General features: G+C 35.7%; 1 protein-coding gene across 10 annotated transcripts in view; it reads right to left on the bottom strand.

Annotated features, from left to right (window-relative positions):
• Positions 1-27,867, bottom strand: part of CHRM3 (cholinergic receptor muscarinic 3) — a 264,440-nt gene that overhangs the window by 139,552 nt on the left and 97,021 nt on the right. Inside the window, exons 1-2 of one of the 10 annotated variants that reach the window (XM_077782121.1) lie at positions 7,133-7,593; positions 5,310-5,425 (exon numbers count right to left, since the gene is read on the bottom strand). The exons of 7 other annotated variants lie outside the window; for them this stretch is intronic. The gene's annotated coding sequence lies outside the window, so the exon portion shown is untranslated. Of the gene's footprint in view, positions 1-5,309; positions 5,426-7,132; positions 7,594-9,317; positions 9,423-27,867 lie in introns of those variants that run through there. 2 more of the 10 variants (XM_077782122.1, XR_013339715.1) reach the window with 2 other exon arrangements.

The raw sequence follows: 27,867 nt of genomic DNA, 5'->3' as shown, positions 1-27,867 counted from the left end.
AAGTATCCTGTAATTGTGGCTTTTGACCTTTTAAGTTACATATTCATCAGCCACCAGAAACATACCAGTAAAATGTTTTATAAACCTTCTGATCTAGAAATTTATCTAATAATTGCAATGTTGGGGAACAATCCTTAAAACCACAGGTACTTCCATTCCTGTGACATACAATCACATTAGTTTTATGTTTCTGCTGAAGTAATGTAATTCAAGACTTAATAACAATATTAAATTGCATAATTAATTTAGAGGCATTAAAGAACACCAGGATGTATTGAGACAATTAAGATCTTTAGCAGCATTATATTATGATATTTTCTGTCTCTGGAAGGCAACATAATACTAGCACATCATCAGCCCAAGCAAAGGGTCTCACTGGGATGAGATTTTAAATTACTTAATAAAGACTTTAACAGACAAAAAATTCTGTGATCATCTTCATGAAGTTCATAAGTCAAGTGAGGTCTTGATTTATTGCAAGATAACAATGTAATTACAGAAATTACAGGCATCTTGCTGACATTACAGAAAATTAGACTGAAAGCTCAGCTATTTTTCTAAGTGCAGAAAAAGGAAAGTCAAAGAGAGAGTGAAAACCCTCAAGGCTGAGCTTAGTCTTACATCAGTATAAGAAAATACCAATGCAGAATAACCAACAAAACTCACTGTGCCTTGTGTTTTCCTTGCCAAGAATGTGTCAATATGGGTAACTTTTGAATTAATTGCATTCAGAAGGAATAATACCATTCCAATGATAAAAAAAGGATAATTGTATCAATTCTAACAAAACTTTTTTTTTTTTCCATTAGAAATATCCTTATGGCTTAACTTCCCAGAGATGTAAGAAATGCTCTGAAGAGGGCTGTTGATAACTATTTATTTTATTCTGATGTGAATCATTCTTTGCAGGAGCTTCTCCCCAAGATCATAGGAAAAAGCCCACAAACTAATTTAGATTAAACATCCAATACCTAGACAGGTAACTTTAGGCAATTTGGATTCTACCCAAAACTAAGACAAGAATTTGAATAAATATCTATCCCTTTCCTTCTTACAAAGCAGTGACACACTCAAGGTCCGAAGATATTTCAAGCCAGAAAGTATCACCCTCTTCCCCACCATCTGAAAGTCATCTGAAATCCACTGATTGCTAAACTAAATTTCTAAGTCACCAAAGTAAGCAAACTCACTCATTAATTCCTGTATTTCTACCTGATTTGTTTTGCTGTTGTTTAGTTAGCAGCATTCATGAACAGAAATCTAAGCATTAAGAATGCGCAATGAGGAAATGAGTCAGATGTATATAAACTATGTAACAGGTAATGTTAGATAGAAAGAAAATCGTATCACTAGTCAATGTAAACATATGTCAGTGGAGAAATCTGTTGGCTTCAGGATGCATAGCTGATGTTTGGTTTTTGATAAGAACTCTACCAAGGAAGGCATGTTGTTGGACTGAGCCCTGAAGCAGGGAGGAGAGCCAGATATTACTCTGTACATCTGTTCCAAATATAATGTATCCCTTAACCATCCTTATCCACAGGAAAGAGACTGTCCTTGCCTTGACTGAATTATTCTGAGAACTCGAGTCTACAGTATCACCCTTTAGGCACCACTCATGCCACCTTTCTTTCAGTACAGGTTCTCTGACCTGTAGATATCTTCCTCTGTAAACCTTGGTAAAGGTAGGTAGCTTCAGCTGGTTTTAATGAAGTATTTAATGCCCTCCCGTTTTTTAAAACAGTGCTGCCAGACAAGGAAATATGTTTGTTACAGAAAGGAACAGCAGCTGAGCAGCTGATTTTACTCTGAATGTTATCATATTCTTTCTTTCATCCTTTTCTACAGTCCAGGAATAAAATCATAAACTTTATCTACATTAAGTCAATGAAAGAAATCTAGTGTCAACACCCATGAAGAAAAAACAATGTAAAAAGAGAAGCAAGCATTCCTAATTTGTCAATATTGGTATTATTCTGGAAGACTGTTTGACAAAGCACTGATGAAAACTGTGTCAGGTGTCACCTTTTCCTTTAAATAGTACAGTTTTCTTATGGGGAGCCAATATAATAGCGATATCAGTTCAAATCATAGGGTGGTTCTTTAATAGCTAGTAATTTTCGAGGACAGCCTTTAGACCTTGCAGCAAATAAACAAATTCAATCTACAAAACCTTGTTTCCTTACTAGATAACTTCAAATTAGTCAACTTTTCAAGGTTTTGCTATTTGTAAGAAAATAGCTCTTTCTCATCCCAGCAAATGAAAGGAACAACTGGCAAAATTTTAGTAAGACTGTAAATCCAAATGCAGTATGAAATCTTAAAAAGTGTGTTAATGTCTCAACCCCTGTGACATATGCATTAGATGTTAAAATGCCATTTATTTAAAATCCTACCACTCTGAAAGAAAAGCAAGAAGTGTAAGGAAACTGGTGATGGGTAATAGTAAGGGTCCAGCAGCCAAAGTTCTCAGGTGGGGCTTTCAGGCTTTCCACCAGAGAGAGAGGAGAGAGAGTAGCTGTTGGTTGTTTAGTTGCAAATATAGCTGAGGTGAATTTCAAAGCAAAGTTAGTTGAGACAGATTTTCACTCATACAGAGAACAGAAATTTATAGTGGACATTACTTTGACAGTTACTTTTACTTAAAAGAAGCCTTTTTTACAAGAGTCTAGCATTCAAATGACTTGTTAAACTCATGATATTCTCTCCAGCAAATTGATGTGCAACCAGTCTTTGTTTCCTTTAGACATGACCTTTTCTCTAGGATGCACCTTGTTTGGGGGAAGGGGGGAAACTCCACTTAGCAGGTATCTTCCACAGCTTGTTTCTGGTTGTTTTAACAGTGCAACAGTATTTAGCAAATGATACAGCTAACTTGATGGGTTTTACTGTAGTTTTCTTCTCATAAATATGACATTATTAAAAACCCTATAACCCACATTAGATTACAGGAAAAAAGATCACCATCAACATAGTCTGCTGCTCTGAAATGGTTGGTTGTTGTCCACATCCTCACTTTATAGTAATCCCAGTTATTACACTGCTGCAGCCTAAATATTCTACCCAAGCCAAAGCTCACCTCAGAGAAGAGGCACAATGAAAAGCGTCTCTCTCTTTTCCACTTCTAAATGCACTGTACTCAAGATGAAGGTCACTGTTTCTTTACCTCTTGGTTTAAGAAAGTATTTTGCTGAATTCTCCTAAAATAATTGGGAAGATGGCAAGATTGCTACATGTTTTGCAGGGGTATGTTCCAGAACATTGCCCTTCAAGTCCTGACTGAAAATATGTTGAACTATAACTCATTCACTACAAGGAAATTATATTTGTCTTCTGTCAGAGAACCACTAAAGTTTCTTATGTCCAGATTAATTGTATCTACTAATTTTAATTTTCCAGACATGGGATGAAAAGATTTGCTAGTTGGGAATTCTGTAAAGATGCAAGTCAAAAACCAAAAAACCCCTTTAAGCACATGTATATTGAGACTAAATAAATATATATCAAGACTAAATAAATAAATAAAGTACAAATAAAGTAATAAATCAAAACAAAGAAAAGAAGGCAACAAAATTTAATCTCTACATAATATCTCAGCTGATTCTGAGGACTGTTTTGTCTATTTGACTAGAGAAATATCCAACTGATATAATTTAAGGGTTTTTATGATGAAAAACCTTTTTTGTTATTAAACAGAAATTTTTCTACTTGTTCAGAAGTGACAAAAAGAAGCAAATTCCCACCTCAGGTTTACATATCTTTAAATGCTAACATTATAGCAAGAAAAGAAAAAAGGACAATTAGAAAATGGTCTCATTTCTCCTAATGCATTCTGGGATTCCATTTTTTTCACTTGCATCAATAAAAAACAACTTCCTCTTTATAAGAAAGCATTCTAACATCTTTGTACTGTTACTGTTTGGAAGATTAAAGTTCTTTTTATTGCTAAAGGAATTCAATTAATCCAGCCATATACAGTCTTTTCAACTAAGGTTGTTTCCTCAAATATGAGTCAAGCAGATATAAAAATATTCCAATTTTATATGCTTATTGAAAGTGATTTTTTTGAGCTTTACAGTTTTTAGCTATAATCAGGTTTGATTTATGCACAAAAATGTTTCATGTTGAAAAAGAAAGAAAATAATCTTAGAAAATAGTTGTTCAACTGAGATGTGGTTTGGGGCTTATCCCTATGTTTTTTCAATGTTTTGTTTTAAATGTGATTGCTAAACTTCTTCAAGTCTGATCTTTATTTTTTCATTTCTTTTTTTTTTTGTTAAATACTTATCAAGACAACAATCTTGATTATCTAATAAGTGATCAGTAACAAAAAACAGAATGTGATTTTTTACAAGTAACTGTCAAGTCTGCTTGTGGTTAGGCAACAACAATTTAATTTTATTGACAAAAAGAGATGCTTTCTATGTTTAGGTTTCCTGTTACAAAGTTAACACAACAACCCCTGAGACTGGCTCAGTTGGTCAGAGTCTGGGGCTAATAACAAAAAGGTTGTGGGTTCAATTCCCATATGGACCATTCACTTCAAAACAAAACTCAATGATTCTTGTGGGTCTCTTTGAACACAAAATATTCTGTGACCTGTGATTTAATACTAGGTTGGCACATATTTTGCAGTCCTGAATAGTAAACATGACATTTATTTGAAGCTGAATCTCCAGGCCAAGAAAAAGAAAAAGTAGTTGAGTTGTACTTACAGATTAACATTCTCATTCAGGCTGCCTGAAATCCCACTAGGCTATAAAGCCCCCCTAGTCATGTCCTTTTAATACAGAACTACAGCCCAAGAATGTACACCAGGAAAAAAAAAAAAAAAAAATTAACATACAGACAAAACTCACATAAAAAGCAACTATTAATTTCCAACTTAAAATAAAAGTGTCTAAGCCTTCTCTTCCTTTGCTTCTACTTTGAGCCATGTTATTCCAATAATTTATGAAATTATTTGCTACAATTCATGTGTTTGAGTTTTCACATACTGATGTGAAACACAGCAGCCATCACAGCAGTGACCCAACTGTCTACATGCCTTGTGGATGTGCAGCATATTCAAATTACACCGGATATTTTCAGCTCCCAGCTGTATAACAATCTGCATCTTTGGGCTCTCTGGCAACATACAGCATGCAGATCATTTCACTTCCAAAAGGCACTTGGAGAGAACACATTTAAAAGGCCAAGAAGTCACTTCGTTATGAGAGTAGCTCAGAAGTTCTTCCAGCACAACAAGCCCAACTGCCTAAGGAGCCCATCAAGAGCCAGATGTCAGAAAATATCTTTCAAGAACTTGCCATTTGCATCTTGTGATTGCCGTCCAAGAAGGAAAAAAAGGTGGATGAAGCATCTGATGGGACAGGATGGCAGGCAATCCCTGCAGAGTAGTATCCTGATCAGAAGATTTACAAGACTGAAATAAGAGATTAAAATTAATGAATAGCTAATGATGGAAATATTTAGGTGCTTATTTGCACCTAAACCTAAACATTTATTGGCAAGAAAAATATGTTTGTTTTGTTTTGTTATTTTTTAAAATCTTGCCAATTAGCTACATATGTTTACAATAACATAAATCTAACTTATTGACACAGTTAAATTCCAAGGCATTATGAATACCTGGAATGGTAAATATGATTGGAGTGCTTTATTTATTCTTTGCATTAGTTTTATGTTTGAACTTACAAAATTAACACACTTTTTTTTCTTCCACTTGAGCCTGGGAACCTATGCTGTGAACAAGATCAGTATTTGGTTCAGAAGCAGGTAATAAATGGATAGTGAAATGGACAGATTAACAACCAATTTTGAAAGTTCTAGATCAATGTTTGTTCAACTATCAGAAATAGCACTTATAAATGTGTAGATATATTTAAAAAGAGATTTCTTAAACTATACTGTCTTTAGCTTTTGCATACTTCATAAGATTTGTTGAAACCTTATTAAAGTATGTACTCTTTCTAGGGAACCGCAACCGAATTCTACCATTCATAGATCCAAAAAAAGCAGTTTGTGTAACCTTACTTTAAATGCAGTAACAGAGTTATAATGTTGCCTTGGGGAATTTATCTTGTTACAAGTTCCTAGAGATAAACACAGAGCTCCGAGGAAGACAGTCCATAACCCATGCTTTGTCCTTGAACCAGCATTTCCATCAATATTTTACTAGTCATTTCTAAAACAAGCAGATAACTTTCCCTTTGAATTGTGACTTCAAAGCACTCAAAGTTTTGGATCTGAAAATGTTTTCTGATTACATACTTAATCTAATAAAAAGTAGTATACAGGACTATTTATAAAGTATTTTCCTACAAAGGATGACAATTTCTTAGGAATCTTTCTTGTTCCAAGCAACCCTGAAATCATCATTAAACACTGGCAGCTTAAAGACTACCTCTATGTATTTACCAAATCTTACTCCAGCTCTGACAAGATAAGATGAAAGAATAGTGTTACTAGCCAGGGTCAAGAGTTATGGCAGTATAAAATGCAGAGCATTTTGCATGATGACAGGATTTTTTTAAAACATAATTTCAAGTGGGTTTTTTTGGTAATTTGTTTGGATTTTTGTTTTGTTTATTATTTTTTCCTCCTGAAGTAAGATAAGAAGTCATAAAACAACATAAGTAAATGCAAAAGAAAAGCATTTTCTAAAGAGATAGCTGAAGTAGTCCGGTAGCTATATAAAGGAATATTATAAAATGCATGGGAGAGGAAAAAGGAAAAAAAGGTCTCTAATTTTTGTACAAGAGTCAATGCAAAACAAAGGTTACTTCTACATGCATTGTAATTGATGTAATTTGATTTCAGAACCAACATTTTATTTGTTCAATTCTCAGCTTTATCTCCCTTCTGGGTATGTTTCTTAGCACACTTGATCAACTGTGTTTCTCCCATGAGGATGCTCAAAGCAAACCCATGACCAACCCTTTTGCTGCCTAGCCCACTGTTGTAAGGCAAGGTAGCAACAGCACTCCTTTCCCCCCACAAAATTAGGTTATATTTTCAAAGAATACTTTAAAGAGAAAAGCCAGCAGCTTTTGGTCTGAGCCTGACTATACAATTTTCATTCCTCAGTTGAAAAGAAAAAAACTAGATTATAATTTATAAAAATACTTGCAATAATGAAGTCTTCATGTTCTTTCATCCTCCTTTCAGTCTTTGACTTACTTTCTCTTCCACCTCTGTAAACAAAATTTCACTCTCTTAACTTACATCTTGATCTGCAGCATTATTTCTTTTCTGGATGTTGTCCCTTAAGACTCCAAACAACTTTTGTTAATTTCATGTCCTTCCCCTCTGTCTTTCCCTGTTATGGAGGTGTTCTCCTTATCTCCTCCTTCTCAGCAGATCTCAGTTCTCTGAGCCATTTCTTTCCTTACTCAATTTCTTTATAGCCCTTTCAATGATCTTTTTGTCAGCAACAAGGAGCACCTGAATAACTGCATCAGTGCCACAGCGGTTTTAAAACTAAACATGTTTAAAAGAGATGTTAGAACCTCTTCTGTCACAGACTATTATTTATACTTTAAACTTTTGTATTTGACTGGGACTTTTCACAAGGATTTTGAAAGAAAGCAATGATGGAAGCCAAGGTACGTAAACATCATAAAAGTTCTGGAGATGGTTTGCAAACAGCAACCTCAAAACAAGGGGAAATTAAACATACTGCTTTTATCCCCAGACAGTTTTCACTGTCAGGTGCCCTCAGAAGGCCAAGATGTGCCTTGTAACTCATCATGTCATGAAGGTCCACCCCCATTGCTCCTAACAGAACAAGAGCAGAGCTAAGCCTTCCTTTGCCTTCAAGTAGGGAGTAAAAAGGACACAGGATTTGGACATATTTCAAAAAGTTTCCCTAACTGCCATGGAGAGAGAAATGAGCTAATGCATTACCTCTGTTCTAATTAACCTTTTCAGTATATATGCCAGGTATGTACTACTGCATATGTCCCTTAGAAAGTACGACAAGGAGGAAATAAACCTGATTATGAGGTATACTGTAAATTTTGAAATGTGAGTGTGAAACCTGTAGAGAAAAACCCTGGGAATCAGTGTTGATATAAGCATAGGAAAGAGAAAAGCAAGCCCAAGAATTAATAAATTTATTCAGGGATATTTGCAGATTAGTAATATTTTATAACACTTGAACAGAGAACTAGATATGCTACTTGCTTTCACAGACTTGTCTAAAAAAATTAAGAAAGAAAAAAACAAACCAAAAACAACCTTCCTCCGAAAATTAGTGATAAAGGCAAGAGGATATAGTTTGAGTTATAGAGAATACATCTGCTTCCTCAGATGACAATATGATAAAAGATATTTAAATTTGCAAAAGTTCTCATATATTCACATAAAAATTGAGATGCAGGAATTAATATATCTTGCCAAGGAAAAGCTCTTGAATAAAAGCAAAACACCAAAGTGGATCAGGAAGAACTACTACATGTCATTAAAATGGTTGAGGAGACTTCTTCTAAAGAAAGTTATAAAAATCCCATGAGTCAGTCTGACAAAAGAACTTGCTGAAGAATCAGAAAACAGAAGAAAGCTGTGAAAAAGCCAATCACCTAGCCAACTTTTTTTTCTTTTTGAGAGACTTCTCACATTTCTCTTCCTGTTTCAGTCCATTTCATCCATTGCATGCAATTGAATCTCTTATAAGAAATAAAAACAACTCTTCCCAACAACATCTAGTGTAAGCAGCAAAGCAAATCCTGTGGAAAAAAGGCTTGCTGTTCACATTTATCTCCAATACTAATTTCAGGGGAAAATCAACAACCAAACACTGATATTTCTAACTAATTTTAAATTAATACACTTGAAGAATACAGGAAGTATGTGCAAGAAATTTTGTTTTGATCAAAGAAAATTCACATCTGATATCATTGAAGGTTTTGCATCTAAAGCAAATTAAAGCACTTAACAAAAAGACACCAACAAGTAAAAAGTTACTAGTATAAACTGAAAATTGGTATACTGTTGTAGATAATTTGATAGTGTCAGTTGATACTATTGCTGTGATTGATTTTATATACATTAATTGATTTTTAATTAATTGCATCAGATTTTCAATCCATTTCAAATATTGCAGAAAAAAAAAAATATTGCCCCTGTGCCTGAATGCCTCATATTAAACCTGTTTTTTGTTCCACAGCACTGTGCATATCAAAGAGCATGTTAGAAAAATACTATCTTCATTTTCTAGAGATTCTGTAGACATGAAGTGCCTTCTCTTCTACAGACACTTACAGAATTTGGTCCATTATGTCTCTTCTTGGTCCATTTGGTCTCTTATTTCAGTTCTCCAGGATGGTGAAAATGACTACGGGTAGCAACTTCTCCATTTTTCATAGAATATCAGTATCAGTGGAACTTTGTAGGAAAAAGTCATGACTTCAACCTGCTTTCTGAAGTGGGATCAACAGGCAAATATATACAACAAGTCACAGAAAACAATTGAAATGCCTGAGAAATACACAGGCAAGCACTGACAGAGCTTGCCTTCAACCCAGCCTGTACTCCACAGCAGCAGCTATCACTGCTTTTCTCTCTTACATTTCATACAGCACTCTCAGAGCTCCCTATTTGATGTTGACTCTGCAAACTGTGAGACGCTCATTTCTGGGCTAGAAATGCCTTAGGCTAGTATTTTTAACCTCCTGCTTTCACTTCCATGGATTTCTCTATTCTCCTACATGCTGGCTGTACTGTTGAGATGTATGCAGTGATAAAAGGTGGTAGAAACTCCTTGTAACAAGGGTATAAAAATTTCAACAGAAACAAACAAAAGGGTTTTGCCTCTTCTTGGAAAATATTTGTATTTATGGGTAATCCTGTAGGGTACAGATCAGTTAAAAATTACTATGAAACAACTGAACTTAAAAATATCACTATGTAAAAATGGATTTTTTTTTCACCTTATAAAAGAAAGTGCTAATTGGGAGTATATAAGGTATTAACATTTTTATCAGCATTACAAAGCTCCAAAGGGTTTAACCAACTTTTACTTTTGCTGGTACTGTTCCATGCCTGAAAACAGTTTTCTGTCAGTTTTGGTTAACATCAGCTTTAGTAATAAATGGCTGCAGCAGTTACTCATAATTACAGTTTTGTATCTGGAAAAATAGGTTCATAGCATTTAACCAGTTTTTAACTTCACACATTGAATTCCAGACCTAATTGCAAAATGCTTCTGAATGATGCTTTAAAAATTGTAACTCACATCACTTTTGTCAAATGGAAATTATAACCAGCAAGCAATCTCTCTGGATGCCTACAGAAAAAAAATTGAACCATGGTTTATGATATAAAACAGTAGATCATCTCTTGGTAATTTCCTTTCCTCCTTTTTCTACCTCACAAGAAAAGATGATCAATCACTTTTCCAATCTGTTTCAGCACATAGCTGCCCAAAGCTTTGACAGGTGACAAGCACAAAATACCAGACTTCAGCATGGCTGAATACCTGTACTGTGAAACTCAAGGCTAATACTGCTTTGAAGGTGTTGGCACTGTTGAGACAACAGAGTATCTTTGCCTTTACATTACATTACTGGGGACAAATTAATTATTTAGCTTTCTTAAAGTTTACCTCCGCAGGAACTGAGATAGGAAATTAAATTAAATTAGGAAATAAAGCAGGACCTGCTCACTCAGAAAACCTACCCCTTTATTACTGCAGAACCAACTTTACTATTGGCACAGTTATTAACTTTTGTTAATAGTTAACAACTATTAACAATAGTTAATAACTAGTTAATAAGAATAGTTATTAACTATTGTTAATAACTTATATTGACACTGCAGAATCATCATATCCTCATAAGATGGATCTAGGAAATAGACAATTGCCTAATTATTGTTCACAATTAAATAGAGAAGAGAATCCATTTAAGAGTCATAGGCTGAGCTAGAAGCATCACCAGTTAGAAGAGACCTCTATGTTCATAAGCTATAGATATATTTCACCAGGATTATTAAACACCTGACCTTATGTGGGCCTCATCAGGAAAAATTCCACAAGAAGTATAATATAAAATTTTATAAATAGAAAAATAATTTATGAATTATGATTTTTAGACCAGTCTAATGTAAATCAACTTTTCCTTTCAAACAAGAAGGAAAAAGTCAATTTCTTCTTTACATCAACAAATAACACCAATTCTATGACTTTGCCACATGGCTAAACACTTTTTGAAACCAAATTGTGGAGCAGTGCATTTGATACAGTGTCATTTTGAAATTTAGAAAGACAGTGCATGAAGGCCAACGTGAACATTTATTCTGAAAATTTACATTGAATATCTATCAAGTAACTAGTGAATCTGTTTTTTCATGTCTTCAGCTGAACACTCAAACAGCTTTTAGTGGTCACTTAATGTCAGTCTTGGGCCCAGTGACTCGTAACAGCTGATTAAAATGTTGAATACCATATGCAGGCACAAAGAAAAGAAAGAGCCATTTTGAGACGTTTTGAAAGCTTTTCTTTGAGTTTCATTTACATGGATGACAAGTAGGCTTGATAGTGGAAAGGGGACAAAAGCTCACCTACTCTGAAACTAATCTAACAGAGTAATCTTATTTGAAAATAACATATTATAAACACCAATAATTATGTTAGATTGCTGTGTTAAAAGATAAATTGTTATGTCTTGTTATTGCCAGAAGATTGGATTACATGCAATGTGGAAAAACATTGCAAAAAATCTAGGAATCACATTAATAGGCACGTTTAAATCTTTACATCACTTAAAGTTCCATTGCCATTGTCTTTGCCTCTCATCATTTTAAAAAGATGGGAAGGAAACAAAGTTACTGCAGTTGTAATGCCATACTACAAACTTCTTCACCCACCCACCAGCAGAAATCTCCCAAGATGTGCTTTAATGGCTGGTCACAGATTCACAGAATCATTTAGGTTGCAAAGGACCTCTAAGATCATTGAGTCCAACCTTTCATCCACCACCATCTTTGTCAACCACACCATGGCACTGAGTGTCACATCCAGTCACTACTAGACTACATCTTGGACAGTGACTCTAATTCCATGGCAGTCTGTTTCAATGCTTAACAGCCCCTTCCACAAAGAAATCCCTTCTGCTCTCCAGCCTGACCCTCCCCTGGCACAGCTTGAGGCTGTGTCATCTCAGCCTGTCACTGGCTGCATGGTAGAAAACTCCAAGACCCAGGTTGCTCCACTCTCTTTACAGATAGATATTGAGAGTGGTAAGGCCACCCTGAGACTCCTTTTCTCCAGGCTAAACCACCCCAGCTCCCTCAATAACGGGACTCAATTGAAAATAGCATAATCATTACATAAGCCAGCATTAATCAGAGCAAGTCAGAAACTTGGTTTAAGATCTGATGGTTCCTGGCTGCTTTTGAGCACTGATGGAAAAGTGGATGTGCATGGAAAGTACTTATGTACCTCCCCTCAGTGTTCCAACAAATCTTCTATAGGCTTTTAAAAACATAACTACCTGGCTTGGGCAATATTTTTGCAAGCAACATAGTTGCTATAGCAAACTGAATTTATCAAATTGTACTAGATACTAGTACTTACTAATGCAGCATTACCTTGAGAATAGCAAATTTATTAGCATACATTACCTAAGAAAGAGAATGAATTTTCAACACCTATTTTTAATAGCTTGTTACAGTTACAAGAAAATTGCAGTTCTGTGAATTCCTCTTGTTTTACTAAAGTTTTTTAATATGAAAATCTAATTGAATATTTCACTGATTATTGCTGCAGTCAATGATCATTCTAACCCCTTATTGTTCAAGCTGTGAAATGGAATATTTATAACAGACATAACTCATATATAATCGTATCCTTAATAACCATGTGCTGGTAAGGAGAATGTCTGATCATAGAAATATTTTGTAACAAGAAATCTATTCTCACTTCCAATTTCCAATACATTAAAAAAAAAAAAAGGGTTATACGTGAAAATCTAACATGCTTACAAATAACTTTACTGCCTTCTTTAAGGTTTTGCAAAATGAAACATATTAATTTGCACTCAGTAAATTAGCACAGATCATTAAAACTATCTGCGAAATTCCTCAAATCCAAAAGTCATGATTAACAGCTCTTTTGCACTTGAACTAAATTAAAATTTGGGCATTCAGAGTTGCTGGCAACTTTTATGTTAGCAAAAATACACAAGTTGAAAGTGGATTGCAAACAAAACAAAAAAGGCACTGAGAACCACTCAAGTATTAGACAGAGAACAACATTTAGTTGCATGGCTACATCCTGGCAAAATCCTTTTAGTCATTTCTGAAAAACAAGACGAAATCTACTCCATTAAACATTTGTGTGTCAGCCATGCTTAGAAAAAAAATCTTTGGCTGCAGCTACATTACTGAACTTTAAGTTGTGCCATGCATCATTTCAACTAGATAAAGTTTTGGAGAATAGCTAAACCTTATTTGTTTTATTTTTTTGGTTTGGTTTGGGTTGTTTTTTTGTTTTTTTTTTCCCCTTGTCTTTGCAATCTTGACTGGTTATTGCTTGCTCCACCAACAGTGGATAATAGGATTCTCTATAGGGAAAGAAACAAACTCAAACCTATCTGAATAGTCCAGTTTCAGTTTGCTGGCAGGAGGGTGTGGGAACAGAGGGCTCTGAGCAAAAGATGACAGAAAATAGTTCCTTAAAACCAGACAGACAATGGAATTCTTACATTTAATGGAACCTGAAGGCTTAGTTTGAAAACACCTCATTATTTAAACATTCATCTATGGGTAAAGAATTCACCAACATTATTCTTTACACTTATCTCTGATTTTCCATGTAGTGATGGTCATACTTCAAGCTGTCACTGCTGCTCTTATATTTCTCTATGTGTAATTGTACTTCAAGGGTGTACATCTCTGACAATGTGCAAATTCCTATTTGTGATGAGACTACTACAAAATATGAAGAATTTTTCAACAGTCATCTCAGCAAAGTCAGCAAAAGAAAAATCATTGCTACCCAAAATGGTCTCAAGGACCAATTTTCCATTTTCTTACAGCTGGGAAAATCCTGAAGCTGTAAAAAACAAGTAATACTTAAAAGCATCATTCTCCACCTTGATGTTGTTTTGCCATCCTTCCCCAAATTCCTAAAGAAGACATCTGATTAATTACCCCTGGGCTGTCAGAAGTCCCTCTGTGTCCCCCCAGTGCTCTGCTTTGGTTGCAGAAAGGAAAACTAGACAAGATCAGAAGAGCTGAGTTTTGGGAATGGCTGCAAAAGTCAATTATATATTTGAAAACACCTGAGATACACAGACAACAGCATGTGAGATAACCTTTTTGATAGGATATACACTGTGCTCAAAGCACATCTCTAGACAAAAGTATTTATTTGAAATGACAGCTTTTTCTATCTTTTCGAACTTTAGATGAACCAAAGCAGAGAAGTCATATATTTCATATCTCTTCTTCAAAGTACACACATAGGATGTAAGATACCATAAAAGTTGCAGTATAAATCAGTTGTCATCATCTGTCATCTTTAATATTGACATTGTTTCTCCAAAACAGAACAAACTTCTGGGGAATGACAGGTGATTTTCTCTTATCATACAACTTGCACATACTTTGTCCCTTGGTCTTTTTTCCCCAATTTCACTCTAGTTTTATTACTATTGGCTAGAAAGTGCACTCTAACAAAACTTAGCCAGCTTGTGTTTCATGTTCAGTCAAACTTTTAGCAAAGCACTGTAGGAGCCACTGCAGTGAACCAGTGGGGTAAAGAGGGAGCTGGGTAAGAAACAGCAAATTAGGAGCCCCAAGATGTAAGACCAGCCCCCATGTCCACTGCTGCCACACCAGAGCAAATAAATCACAAGGTGACTTGGTACAGTTTATTTTTTGATCTCTTTACCACAGCCACTGCTGGCTACACTGAATTAACATGAAAGGCCCTGCAGCATATATTGTATACTTAACGCCTAACAGCTAGATACAACATATGCTCTTACATATTAAAAAAAAATCTTCACTCAGAAGGAAAAAAAAATTGAATAAAAATTTGTATCAACTTCAGGAAAGTCAGTAATTTTACATCACCTAAAGAGTTCAAAGGAAAGAATATGGAGTCCTGCCTGGGATCTTTCTGAAACTGAATTTTGCTCTGGCTAATGTCAGACCAATATAAATTCTGTGGAAGCCCATTGAATAAATATATATATATATATATCAACATAACACAAGCTGGACCCTATTTCAGGATCTTCTCACACTGCCTATAGAGAGACAAATGAAAATACTAACAGGTTTGCAACACAAATTAAGGGGTTTTGTAAATATCATAATTTATCATGTCACATCTAAATGTCACCTTTAGTTCATATAAATGTCACCTAATTAGTTCATAGAAACACTTTTTCTGAAATTACATCAGTCTTAAAATTTCAGAAAGGTCAGAACTGATAAGCAGAAGCACATATATTCTCTCAGAAAATTCTCTCTCAATTCCCTGTTTAGAGTTACTCTGAAAAATAGATGACAGGGAATTTTGTCTTTGGTAACTAATGTAAATAAGACAACCCTGAGACAATGTTTAACACAGATGTGTGCTCCAAACAGTCCTCAGTGGCAAGACACACCTTATGCCAACTAAACTTTTGAACAGTAAAAAGCACCGAGTTTAAATGCAAGTCCGAGTTTTATCTAAGTGTCCTACTTACTCAGTAACCATCTCATTAGCAAAGAGAAATAAAATAAAAATGTTGCTACAGCTTTTACATAGATCATTCCTATAAATGTTTTGCTTTCTTTCTTTTCTAAATACATAGCATTTTTTTTCAAATAAAGCCAAATCATAGCCTGATCATAGGAGCAAATTATTTGCTGAATTTCATCTGCCTTGTTAAGTCATTTTATTCACATTTAATATGTTTAAACACTTCAGGATTTACCTTTTTGCACTTTAAATCTAGAGCCTGAAAAGAAGCCTAGTGTGGAGTTGTATCCCAATAACACATCCTTAGAAAATGCTGATAAACAGGCCACAGAATATGGCAACAAGTATTTCTAATCCTACATATATCAAAACTTCAATATGAGGTTTTATGTCTTTAATCCTGAATACATCAAAACTTACCTAAAAGGGTTTTTTGTTTCCAAGTAGACATAGATGCTTCAAGACTGATTAGTTTTTATTTCTCTGACAAAAAGGACTGAAACAGTTGCTCCTATAATTTGTTTTCAGATTAAATAAATCTAAAACTTCAAGTCAATGATAATGAATAAAGAGAAAAACAGATAATTTAAAATTTCAAATTGTCTCTTTTTTTTTGTTTGTTTGGTTTTTTTTGGGTTTTTTTTGGTTTTTTTTTGTTTCCAGAAAACACTTCAATGAAGCCCCAGAAGTAAAGACTGAGAACCTTACAACATTTTATCATTTCAGAATACTGCCAAAGGGAAAGGCTTAATTATGGGACATTCTTAATATTAACATGAAATTAATAAAAAAATTACTAAGAATCTTTTTTTTTTTCATATCAAAATCAATTCTGAAGTCATTAATGGATGGAGGGTTGGAGACACAATAAAAGGTAATTCTTCTTTCTGCTATGTTGGCATAAAAGAAAATATTGTGGAGCATTATTAAAAAAAACCCCAAACTCAGAAACCAAAGAAAAGGAAGCCTATATTAATACTAATATTTGTTGGGTTCAGGTTTTTCTTTTGTCTGTTTTGATTTTTTAAATCTTTATTTCATATGCTGATAACCACCCAGAAACATGGCAAATGTGCTGCATATGACATTGAACATATTTCAGGCCAAAATTAAAGAATGCAGATGCAAGTGGAGTGATTCAAAGTCACAAGTGAAACATTTTGAAAAAAACCTTACAGTGAATTAAAACACATAAAATATACAGAATCTACAAAGTATTTATAAGTTTGCCTTCTAAATCCCACTTTTCTTGCAATTTAGCTTTATAACATATGTCTACTTTGCATACAACAAAATGGCTTTGCAACATCAAGAAAATTGCAGATGAAGAGATTTGCTCCAAAGGTGCACTACTGAACTAAACTAAAACTCTCAGTAGTTCAACTGACAGTGAAAGATCTCAGATTGTTTCTGTCAACCACCCTATTCCTACAATTATTCTGTATGAAAATGTAAACAATATATTTGTATGTATAGTCACATTAGGCAATTACTGTGATATTTTGTATTTGCTTTGAACTCTGCTGAACTGCAGAGTCAAAATTTTTGCTGTTATGTGGCAATAATATAGTTTATATTTGTATAAATATATAGTTTATATCTGTATGAATGACCACTGAAATCTACCTGAGAAACAATGAGAAAAGACCAATACTTGAACAGAAGACAGTTCAACTGAAACAGGATTTCCTTCTTGGCAAGACAGCAATTAACATTCTAAGTCTTCTTCTTATTTCTTAAACTTGGAATCAAATGTGAAGAAAATATTTTAAGCTAAAAAGGCAGCATCTCCATGTCTTTATTTTAGTGGTGTGCATTCTTGGATCAAAAAATGGTCATGCACCTAGGCAGGGACACCTTCCACAAGACCATGGTGCTCAAAGCTCCATCTAACCCAGCCTTGAGAACTTCCAAAGATGATGTATCCACAACTTCTCTGGGCAACCTGTTCCAACACCTCATCATCCTCATGGTAAAGAGCTTCTGTCTTAAATCTTGTCTAAACCTACCCTTTTCAGTTTGAAGCCATTCCCCTTTGTATTGTCATTACACCCCCTTGTTAAAAGTCTCTCTCCAACTCTTTCGTAGGCTCCCCTCAGGTACCGGAAAATTATGATTAGGACACCCCAAAGCCATCTCTCTTCCAGGCTGAACAATCCCAATTCTCTCAGACTTTCCTCATAGGAGAGGTGCTTCACCTCTTTAATCAGTTCAGTGGCCTTCCTGTGGACTCACTCCAACAGGCTGATGTCCTTACTGTGCTGAGGCCCCAGAGCTGGACACAGCACTCCAGGTGGGACCTCTCCACAGTGGAGCAGAACGAGAGGATCACCTCTCTTTCCTTGCAGCCCAGGATATGGCTGGCTCTCTGGGATGCAAGTACATATTGCTGACTTATGTCCATCAGCAGCACCAAGTTTACAAGAGGCCATACCCACTGAATCTGTAAGAAGAAACAAGTCTTCTCTAGAGTCCAAAGAAAGTGGCTGTAGAAACAGGCCAATACCCCAGTCAGGATGCCAATGCTTAACATGTTCCACATAGAAAAACAGGCTGAACATGTTAAACACGTGTTTAAACAGTCTTAAATCTCTGGGTTTGTTGTTTTTTTTTTTTTTTTTTTCTGTTCACACAGCATCCCTATTCCCATATTTTTTTCTCCTGTCCTTCTTGTCTTCTACTGAAATTGTGTAGACAAGCTTGACAAGCTTAACAGAATTCTGAAGTGATGTAATTGCTGTGATAGGCCAAAATGCAGTCAGCAGCCTTGCTTCAGGCCAGGAAGTCCAGTTACTGTAATACTGCTCGCCATATTTCACTCATCTGTTAGAAAAGCAAACTTTGAAGTCAGACCTCTCCATTCCATCCTCTCATCCCTTCACATGTTCTTCCAAATGATTATGACATTTGGGAGAATAATTTAGAAGAGCTGTTACAGACACTAAAAGGATAACAAGATGATATGAACATTGTCTCTCTTTGAGAGACAATGAATTCTAATAAAAATACCACATACCAATCAGGAAAGGAAAATTTTAACTTCTGCATGTCAAGAATATATTTTTATGGTTTTTCTTTTTTATTCTTGTATGTCATTAAGATAAATAGGGATAGCTGCATATAAAGATGGAAAATTCCCATATGCAATCAAACCACCTTCATGATAAACAGGGATGTGATTTTTCATATAAAAAGATGATTCGAAGACAAAACTGAACCTTCTAGTTCCATACAATTTTCTTCTATGGGCAATGAGAGGAGCTCAGTGTGACTGATTAGGAAATGAGATAAAGAATATGCTAGGCTTTTTGACCTAAGATAAGAGACCTAAGTCCTTACTTTTCTTTAACAGGCAACTTGAACCCAAATGCAAGACACCTACTTTAATTTTTCTTTCACCCTCTTTTTAATAATCTCCTGTCACAAAGTAATTTCTTAATATAAAGGTTACAAATTATATAACAATGTAAATAACATTTATTAAAATGATAAAGCTATAATATATATATCCATGTTTTAAAAATATAAACCTTCTATTTATATATATTATTGGTAAAACCAGTATCTACACAAATTAAGTAAAAATTAAATGCATATTGGAGAAAGTTAATAGTAACATGCATGTATTTATGGTAAATTCTTGCAGTTTCAAGTGTTTGCTAAAAAAATTCAGATGAAAGTATGAGGAGTTTTTTGGGTTCTTTTTTTAAGACTTATATGGATACAAGTAATGGCTACTACTGCATAATTAATATAATGCTATAAAAAGATTTGGGAGTAAATAGTGCATGTAACAATTACTAGTTATTTACTACATATCTGAATATATTTCCTATAGAATACGTAAGTGAATACATAAATAAATATATATATGTGTTATGTATATATACATATTTATAAATTCTATCATAATTTTACAACTTAAGTTCAAGCTCTACATGAATTCACTGTAAAAAACTTTAAAAAGAAAAAATTCACCTAAAAAGTTTTCTGTAAAAAGGCTGTGGAAATGCTCACAATAAAAGCAAGAAGTCATATCAGGATCAAATGTAAGGATAAGTGAAGCAACCCCTCTGCAGTGCGGAGCAGCATTTCTGCAAATGAGAAAATGTACCACTGCAGGTCACACCGACTGATGGAAGCTAAAGGCTCTGTGACAACACTCACTACAAGCAGCAGATGCAACTTCAAAAGCACTGGGAAATGTCTAGATAAAAGCAGTTGTTCTGGTAAAGCAATTCTGCTTGTCCTTTGCCCTGGCATAAATAACTTTGCAATCAAACAGTAGAATCTGCTTTTTCTTCTGCCCTTACCATCTGTCCAGCTCTCACATCACCATGATAGGCACCTCAGCAATAATCAGTGAGTAGGGGAACTTTATCAGACAGACACAGAGAACAATACAAAAACAAAACAGACTTTTAAAAGTAATCTAATGAAATGTTAGAGGAAAGAAACCCTGCACATTGTTTGCTTTTTTTTCTCTAAAGAAACACAATTACTCCACAGTTGAAAGATCCATAACTAAAAATAATCCCAATGTATTTTAAAGTAAATGTTTATGGTGACACAATGAAAGGCGTTTTTCTCATCAATTGTATATTTGCATTTAATAGAAATCACTGTTCTTCTAGTGAACAGACATTAATTTTCCAAATAAAAACAATCAAAATAGTGAATTTTTAATAAAAATATAGGCTAATTTCCTTTCAAGGAAAAATCACAGTGAGAAGCAGACTTTCAAAATACTTAAATGAAGTAATTTTGAGACACTAAAAATATAAATCAATTTACTCACTTCATCTTATTAATAACAAATAAACAAGAAGCACTGAAAAATAATAATTATATAGTCACATCTGATGACATTTTAGTAAAGTTAATATTGTCTCAATTTAACACAATGTGCTAAGTTACCAGTGGTGTTAACCCTGCACAATGCAATATAAATACACATATTGAAGGTGGCAGCCCTTCCCTTGGCATATACAAATTACTACTAAGTAGCATCTTCTGGGTCATGGAGGGCCAAAATCCTTGAAGCTCACAGCAAACTCGAAGTCCTGTATTTGACTTTTCTAAGCTGCAAAATACAGAGATGCTGACAATCATCCATTTATTTTTCCCCTGTATTTCCCTCTGGCCATTTGCTATGGGGACAGATGGATGCTGTTCAATAGCTCACTCACCCTCTGTCATTACACCCATAGATTACGGGTACACAGTGCTAATGAGACCCTCAGAACAAAATATTAAATGTCAGTCACCCTTGGAAACACATAGCAAATTAAAACTAATTTCATGTGTACACCACAGAATTACAAATTGATTTTGACATGACCAGAGTAAGATAAAAAGCTTGTAACAGAAAGCAGGAGGATCTGGACTTTATAATTAAATAAAATACAGATGTACTTTAGAAAAAAATAACCCAGGTTGGTGACTCAGCTGCATCTCGTGGGTACTATTACAACGAATGAAGGCAGCTCCTGGAGCAGTACAAAGTTCTTAATCAGACATGCTCCCAAATCAAATTACAAGTCAGAACAATAGGGAGGCACCTCAGAGTAGACAGTAGCCTGATAAATAACAGTAGTATGACAGTGAGGTATTTTGATTTCAGTACATCCTTTCTTTCACATTTACCTTTCCCTTTTCTGCCCACCCCACAGAAGTCCACAGGGCAAGTGCATCCTTCCGTCTCCTGCTGTCCTGCAAGACTCTTAAATATTGGATGTCACTGGAAATGTCCAGTCAGGTTTCGTGGGGCCCTGAATGATCTGATCTATTGAAAGATCACCCTGCACATGCAGGGCATTGGCCTAGATGATCTTTCAAGATTCACTACAATCCAAAGCACTCTCTGGTTCCATGATCTGTGGGAAATTCTGAGGCAGGTTGCAAGGAAATCATACCTATGACCATATATTGCCTGTGCTTACAAAGATCTGGCCTTTCATGTGACAGAAGAATTCGCAGAGCCCATGAACAGAGCCAATAAACTCTCTAATTAGCACTGTCATCAAGTAGATGTTATAATAAAACTGTAAGAAAAGAGAAGGCAAAGAACTGCTTGACAACCAAATGTACTTGTGAACAGATTCTCCACTACCCCAGAATTGCACTGGTAAGACCCCAGTGAAATGAGACCATGTTAAACAGAGTAAGGACAAAGATGGTTATCTTCACCACTCAGCTAGCCTTGTCACCATGTATTTCCTTTACAGAGCCACTGGTAGTTGATTAAGATGAAAATTCTTTCTTTCTCATTAAGGCAGCAGAAACATCTGAGTCGCAAGACTCATTTTGATAGTTTAATGGGACTTCTGTGGCTTGCATGCCTTCACTGTTGAAAAGAGCATTTCACTGGGAACACACACGTATCAGCACTGTCAGACTGAGAGGTCTGGAAAAGCTGGTACTCCTGAAATATTTGAAGCCATTTCCTCAGCCCTTCTAGTGTTATTTCCTGAAATAACAAAAGTATTAATGATCTTGACATACATTTTATAATGGGGGCTTCTTAAAAGAAGACAAAGCAATAAAATATCAATTACCAAAGATCATTCTTTAATGAGAGTTCTTCCTCTTAGCAGCTAAAGTGATAGAAATCACCTATGATACTATTACATAAATAGACAAGGTGAAAATGGTATACTTTTGGTATCAAAACAGGAACCATAGTATTTCTGTTCCTGGCAACACAGCTTGAAACAAGAAGACCTGAGATGAAATCATCACCTCTGGTCAACTCAGTTTTTCCTACATATTTCACTACAAAATTATCTACTAAAATGTTTCCTAAGGATTGCAAAATATTGCAATGAAGTGCACACAACTAGATTTGAAATACTGTCTGTCAGAAATTAGCTTTTCAGCATTCAAAACACCAATTGCAAAGGGCAGGAAAGATGGAGAGGGACCACAGCAGTAAACATCCTGTCTTCTTCAAAAATTGTTGCAAAAATCTAGTTTTCAAGTATTTCCAACTACTCTTATTCAGTTGAACAAGTTTCTAATTGAAACCTTCCTGGAAACCAAATCACCACATGTCCTCGAATGAATTTGGATGAAAAGTAAAATGACTTGGAGGTATTGGTGCATGAGAAGGTCAACATGGCCTGGTAACACACACTTGCAGCCCAGAAAGCCAACTGCATCCTGGACTGCATCAAAAGAAAGTGACCAGTAGGTCAAGAGAGGGGATCATACTCCTCTACTCTGCTCTCGTCAGGCCTTACCTTGAGTACTGTGTCCAGCTCTGGGATTCCTAACACAAGAGAGATTTTGACCTGCTGGAGCAAGTCCAAAGGAAGGTCACAAAGATGATCAGAGGGCTTTTCTCCTATGAGAAAAGGCTGAGAGAGCTGGGATTGCTCAGCTTGAAGAAGTGAAGGCTCCAACGAGACCTTAGCCTTCCAGTACCTAAAGGGAGCCTACAAGAGAGCTGGAGAGGGACATTTTACAGGGACATAGAGTGACAGAACAAGGGGAAATGACTTTCAACAGAAAGATAGTAGGTTAAATTAGCTAATAAGACAGTATTCTTCACTGTGGGAGTGATGAGGCACTGGAACGGGCTGCCCAGAAAAGTGGTGGATGCCTCATCCCTGGAAGTGTTCAAGGCCAGGCATGGTGGAGTTCTGAACAACCTGTAGGTGATGACCATGCTCATAGCAGGGGGTGGAACTTGGTGGTCTTTTAAGACCCTTTCCAACCACAGACATTCTACGATATGCAGATCAAAACATCAAACCACAGAACTATAATTTTTCAACTTCTTTTCAGCAACCTATAATCTCTCTCCTGAGGCATGAACATTTACCTTCCTTAAATCTTACAGTTTCAAGGTTTTTTTTACACAGCTTATTATTTTAGAACAAGGTAGAATATTACCAGCCTTCTATTCCTTTTCTGCAACACTGTCCAGAAGCCTACATTCCCATTCAGAAAAGCACATGCTACTGGCTGTCCTGACAGAGACCTCTGAAATAGATCCTAAGAGGGAGCAGTTCTTTGAAAACATTACATCTGTCAAGGCCTAAGAGAATTTTTTTTTTAGGTTTGTGAATGGGGATGTACTCTATTAGTCATAAACAAAAAACTCAGCCATGAACACAAAGGAGTAAGGGGATGTCCACTTGGGAGAAAAGTTTAGGTTTAAGGAATTTTAAAATGAAAAGAGACTCTTCCCTAGCCAGTACCTATCATGCTGACTGGCTAAGAAGAGGCCATGAAACCTAACCATATGCCTAACAAGGCATAAGTCAGCATTTATATCCCTGAGAATAAAGATTTCAATGCTTCAAACCAATTGCTTTGATTCCTGTTCTTCAAAGACATTCATTTGTTTTATGTCTAGGAGAACATTCTCTACAGTGTCAAAAATCAATTATTCCTCACAAAATACATGTAAATAACTCAATCTAGAGATATTATATGAAAGAGGAGGGATTCCCTCCCCCTATATTTCCATGATTCCTTCAGAGCTCTTTGTAATGATAAACAATTTTTAAATCTCAGTTTAAATGTCAATTATACTTCAAAAGTCTCCTTATCTGCATTACAGTATCTCTGTATCAGATAAAGCTTTTATCCTTTAAGCTGAAAATCTAAAAAAAAGTTGGAGACAATAACCCTAATTTCCTAACCTCTTCAGGGAGATACAGTAAACTTTCTTCTCAAACAAACAAAAACCACTCAAATGAAAACAGCTTATATTACCTATTAAAAGGCTAGTGATGGCATGCAATGGAAGTAACAGAAAGCTTTGTCTCGTACTACTTTGCAAATTTAACAACATTCCATAGGCATCAATTCCCACAAGTAAATTCTGAGAAAACCAATAGAGAATTTCTATTATGGTGTTAGGAAAATTACAAGGCATATTCAAAATCACTGTCCAGGAGAGAGAAAATGTCTGGATACAAACCCGGATTTAAAATTCATCCTTCATTCTTGAGATGCATAGGACCGGTCACGATTTAAAGCCCAGCCATCAGCATTTCCCTTCCTGATGCTCTGCAGCTGGCAGCCTCTGGAGCAGCCTGGCACTGCTGCTTGGTGGGAAGTATCCAGGAGAGGGTAAGGCAGCTGAGACAAAAGGAAGGTGGAGGGGTGTGTATGGGAAACAGCTGAATAAAGAAAGCAAGCTGAATCCTTACTCTCTTTTGCATGCAGGATGGAGAGCTGCCCCAGTAATTCCTTACCAGGTCTCTAGTGAGATCTTGTAAGGAAAATGTGCCTAGAGAGCCTGTTGTCTCTTGCTGTTGAATCAAGTTCAATTCCATCCAAGAAAAACGTAAGCTCAGTCTCAAGGCTTCAGCAAGGCTTGAAGAAATTAGGGCACATTGCTTCCAGTGACTGATTTTAAAACATGACACAGAACACTGGAAAACAAGAGCTATAATGAAAACAAAAAAATGAGTGATACTAACCCACCTGCTTTTTGACCTGAAATGAGAGAGATGAGACTCAGTGACTGGGACTTGCCACTAAGCTCAATTTTGGCACTGTGAGAAATTTCCCTACATAAAGTATTTTCACAATATAAGCACTCAAAAAAGAACAAGCATCTAAAATTAAACAGCCAGCAAGATATCATCAACTGCCTTGGTCAACCTACTCTTTTAAGTTCAATTAAAAAAAAAAAGAGGAAGGGGCAAAGTGGTTGGTTTGTTCTTTTTCTCCTCCTAAAAAAAACAGAAACAAAACCACCACCACCTCCAAAAGAGTCCTGTCATCTCAGAGACATCATTTAGCATAGACACGATGTGTGAGGTGCTTTGCTTCGAAACAAGTTGGACAATATGATGCTTCACTACTATTCACACTAAGGTTCACCACCATCAAGTTCAAAAATCACAATTAGTTACAACAGTGTGTAAGGGGAGTCTAAAATGTTTTCTGGTGGGGGTAGGGATTTTTTCCTACCCCCTAAAGATCTCAGCTGGAATCAGCTGATGATATCACTACAGCCAGAGGATTTATATCATTTTAACCTTCCCTGTTGGCTTCAATCTATGAGTGATCCTCATGCTCACTTCAAATGCAAGTAAGGATATTTTATATACACAACAGGATTTTTACTGATTAATACATGGTTTTTTAGTCTGTAAGAAGGTGCCAGAATGAAATCTGGATCTGTGGAAGTTAGCAGAAAGCCTGTCCCACCTCGGTAAATAAAAGAATATTATTCTGTGCTCATTATTCTCATGTTCCAAAAGTGATTTTTGGGAATGAGAAATGTACTGATGAAAAAGTACACAACCTATTGACAAGGCTGATTGCTAACATTAAATGACTTTAACAATTATTAGGTTTTTTTAATTAAAACTTCACTGTTCAGCCCAGGTAAAACTTTAAGACTGCACTATTTCTCCCTGATGCTCAGACCTTTAATGAGTAACTGGTCTCTCGGTATTTTATGGGCTGTGTTAATAGTTCTCTAAGGTGTTCTGCACAGTTACAAACCAAAGTCTCTAAGCTGCATTAAGAACCCACATCAGACATGTAATACATCTCTTAATGTTCAGAAACGATGCAAGTAGACTATGGCCCTCTCTGTCCCTTTTATTTCCTGTATAATTATCCCCATGATAAATTATTAATATGATCCAGCATTTTACTGACTCATCTGTACACTCATTTCAGGACTGGAGATGTAATACAGTACAGTGCTTTAATACACTGCCATTACCTAAAAAGAAAGTTTTGGTGAATTATTTCTTATGACATCCACACCCAGGATGATGGGGAGAAACTTTAGGAAAAAAAGATGAGTATGTTCAGATATTTCTCAGATTCTCTTTGCCACAGAACAAGTCAACACATTTTTCCTTTATTAAAAAGAATCCTAGTGTATATTATCAGTACAAGGCAGAAAATATTACTGAGTTTTAGTCATTAACTTTGCAGGGTCAGAAAGTACCTCTTGAGTTGCTGAGTGGGGTTCCTTGCTATTACATTAACACAACATTTATAATCAGTCAAGTTAAGTAATTGTAAGGGCAAATCTTACCAATTATCTTTTGTATACTACTGTCAAAGCTTTTTACACTAACAAACCTAATTGCATATGTAATCAGTGACCCAGTAAAATACTGTTTTGATGGAAGACAAAGTCAGCACAAAGTCTAGTATTTACCTGCCTAGAAAGCAGTTTTAAAATTTGACAATAATAAAATAGTCGATGTCTTAAAGGATTTTTTTTTTTTTTTTATTTTAAGAACTATGTAAAAAAATATTTAAAGAAAGATCTAGGACCAATGTGCCTGGATGTCTGAATAAATTGCCACAAAGATTGTTCTAGATCTATTCCACCAGTATACTCCCTTCTACACTTACGTGACAATAAAAATATTTGAGCTGTCTGGCACAGGTCTACAGCTATATGGAGAGAAGAATGGAAGTCAGGGACAGCATCCAGCTGAAAGTCAGCTTGGATGTCACAGTCTGCAAAAAAGTGCCTGGGCAGCGCAGCAACAGTGACAAGGTTCATGGATTAATTGAATAAACACCAGAAATCAATTAATGATCTCAATGACATGAAAGGCAAAGGCCCCGAGGAGGAAGGGGTGTTAAGTACAGGAAAAAGCCACTGCCCCTTTTCAAGGGCAGTTGTTTCTGAAAGACAGATATGGGGCTTGGATGCCTGGCATAGGCTTTTCATCTCTGGGATTCCAGAGAGCGCCTGCTGAGGATCACAGCTAGGCTTGGAAGCAAAGTTACGCACATATACATATGAAAAAAAAAAAAAAAAAAAAAAAAGAAAAAAAAAAGGAAAATAGTCTCTTCTGGTGTGGAAGAGACTATTTGTTTCTAATATGATCTAAAGTATGGAACAGGGAGATTGAACAGGAGTTAAATGACAAATTTTTTTCTCTTTATTTTAAGTGTATGGTTGCAAGATTTTGACTGATGAAAACAACTGACGTGGTGGTGAGGAATGGGAAAAAGATGAGAGAGAGAACCATTTGTACCCATCAGACCAACTTTTCAGAGGTAAGAGAGACAAAAAGCTGTTGTTTTCTGCTGTGAGCATGTGAAGAGCAGGCTCTAGGATTCCCGTTATTGTTTGTAGCTCCCTTGACCTCTCCTGGATCCCTTCAGCACATCACACCAAGCAGCTCTGCTGAGCTGCTCCTGAGCGAGGGCACCCCAGGGCTCTG

This window comes from Lonchura striata, chromosome 3 (assembly GCF_046129695.1).
Source record: "Lonchura striata isolate bLonStr1 chromosome 3, bLonStr1.mat, whole genome shotgun sequence".
In the NCBI taxonomy this organism is placed as follows: domain Eukaryota; kingdom Metazoa; phylum Chordata; class Aves; order Passeriformes; family Estrildidae; genus Lonchura; species Lonchura striata.
Note: the sequence above shows the minus strand (reverse complement) of the source record. Positions and strands in the feature narration are given on the sequence as shown.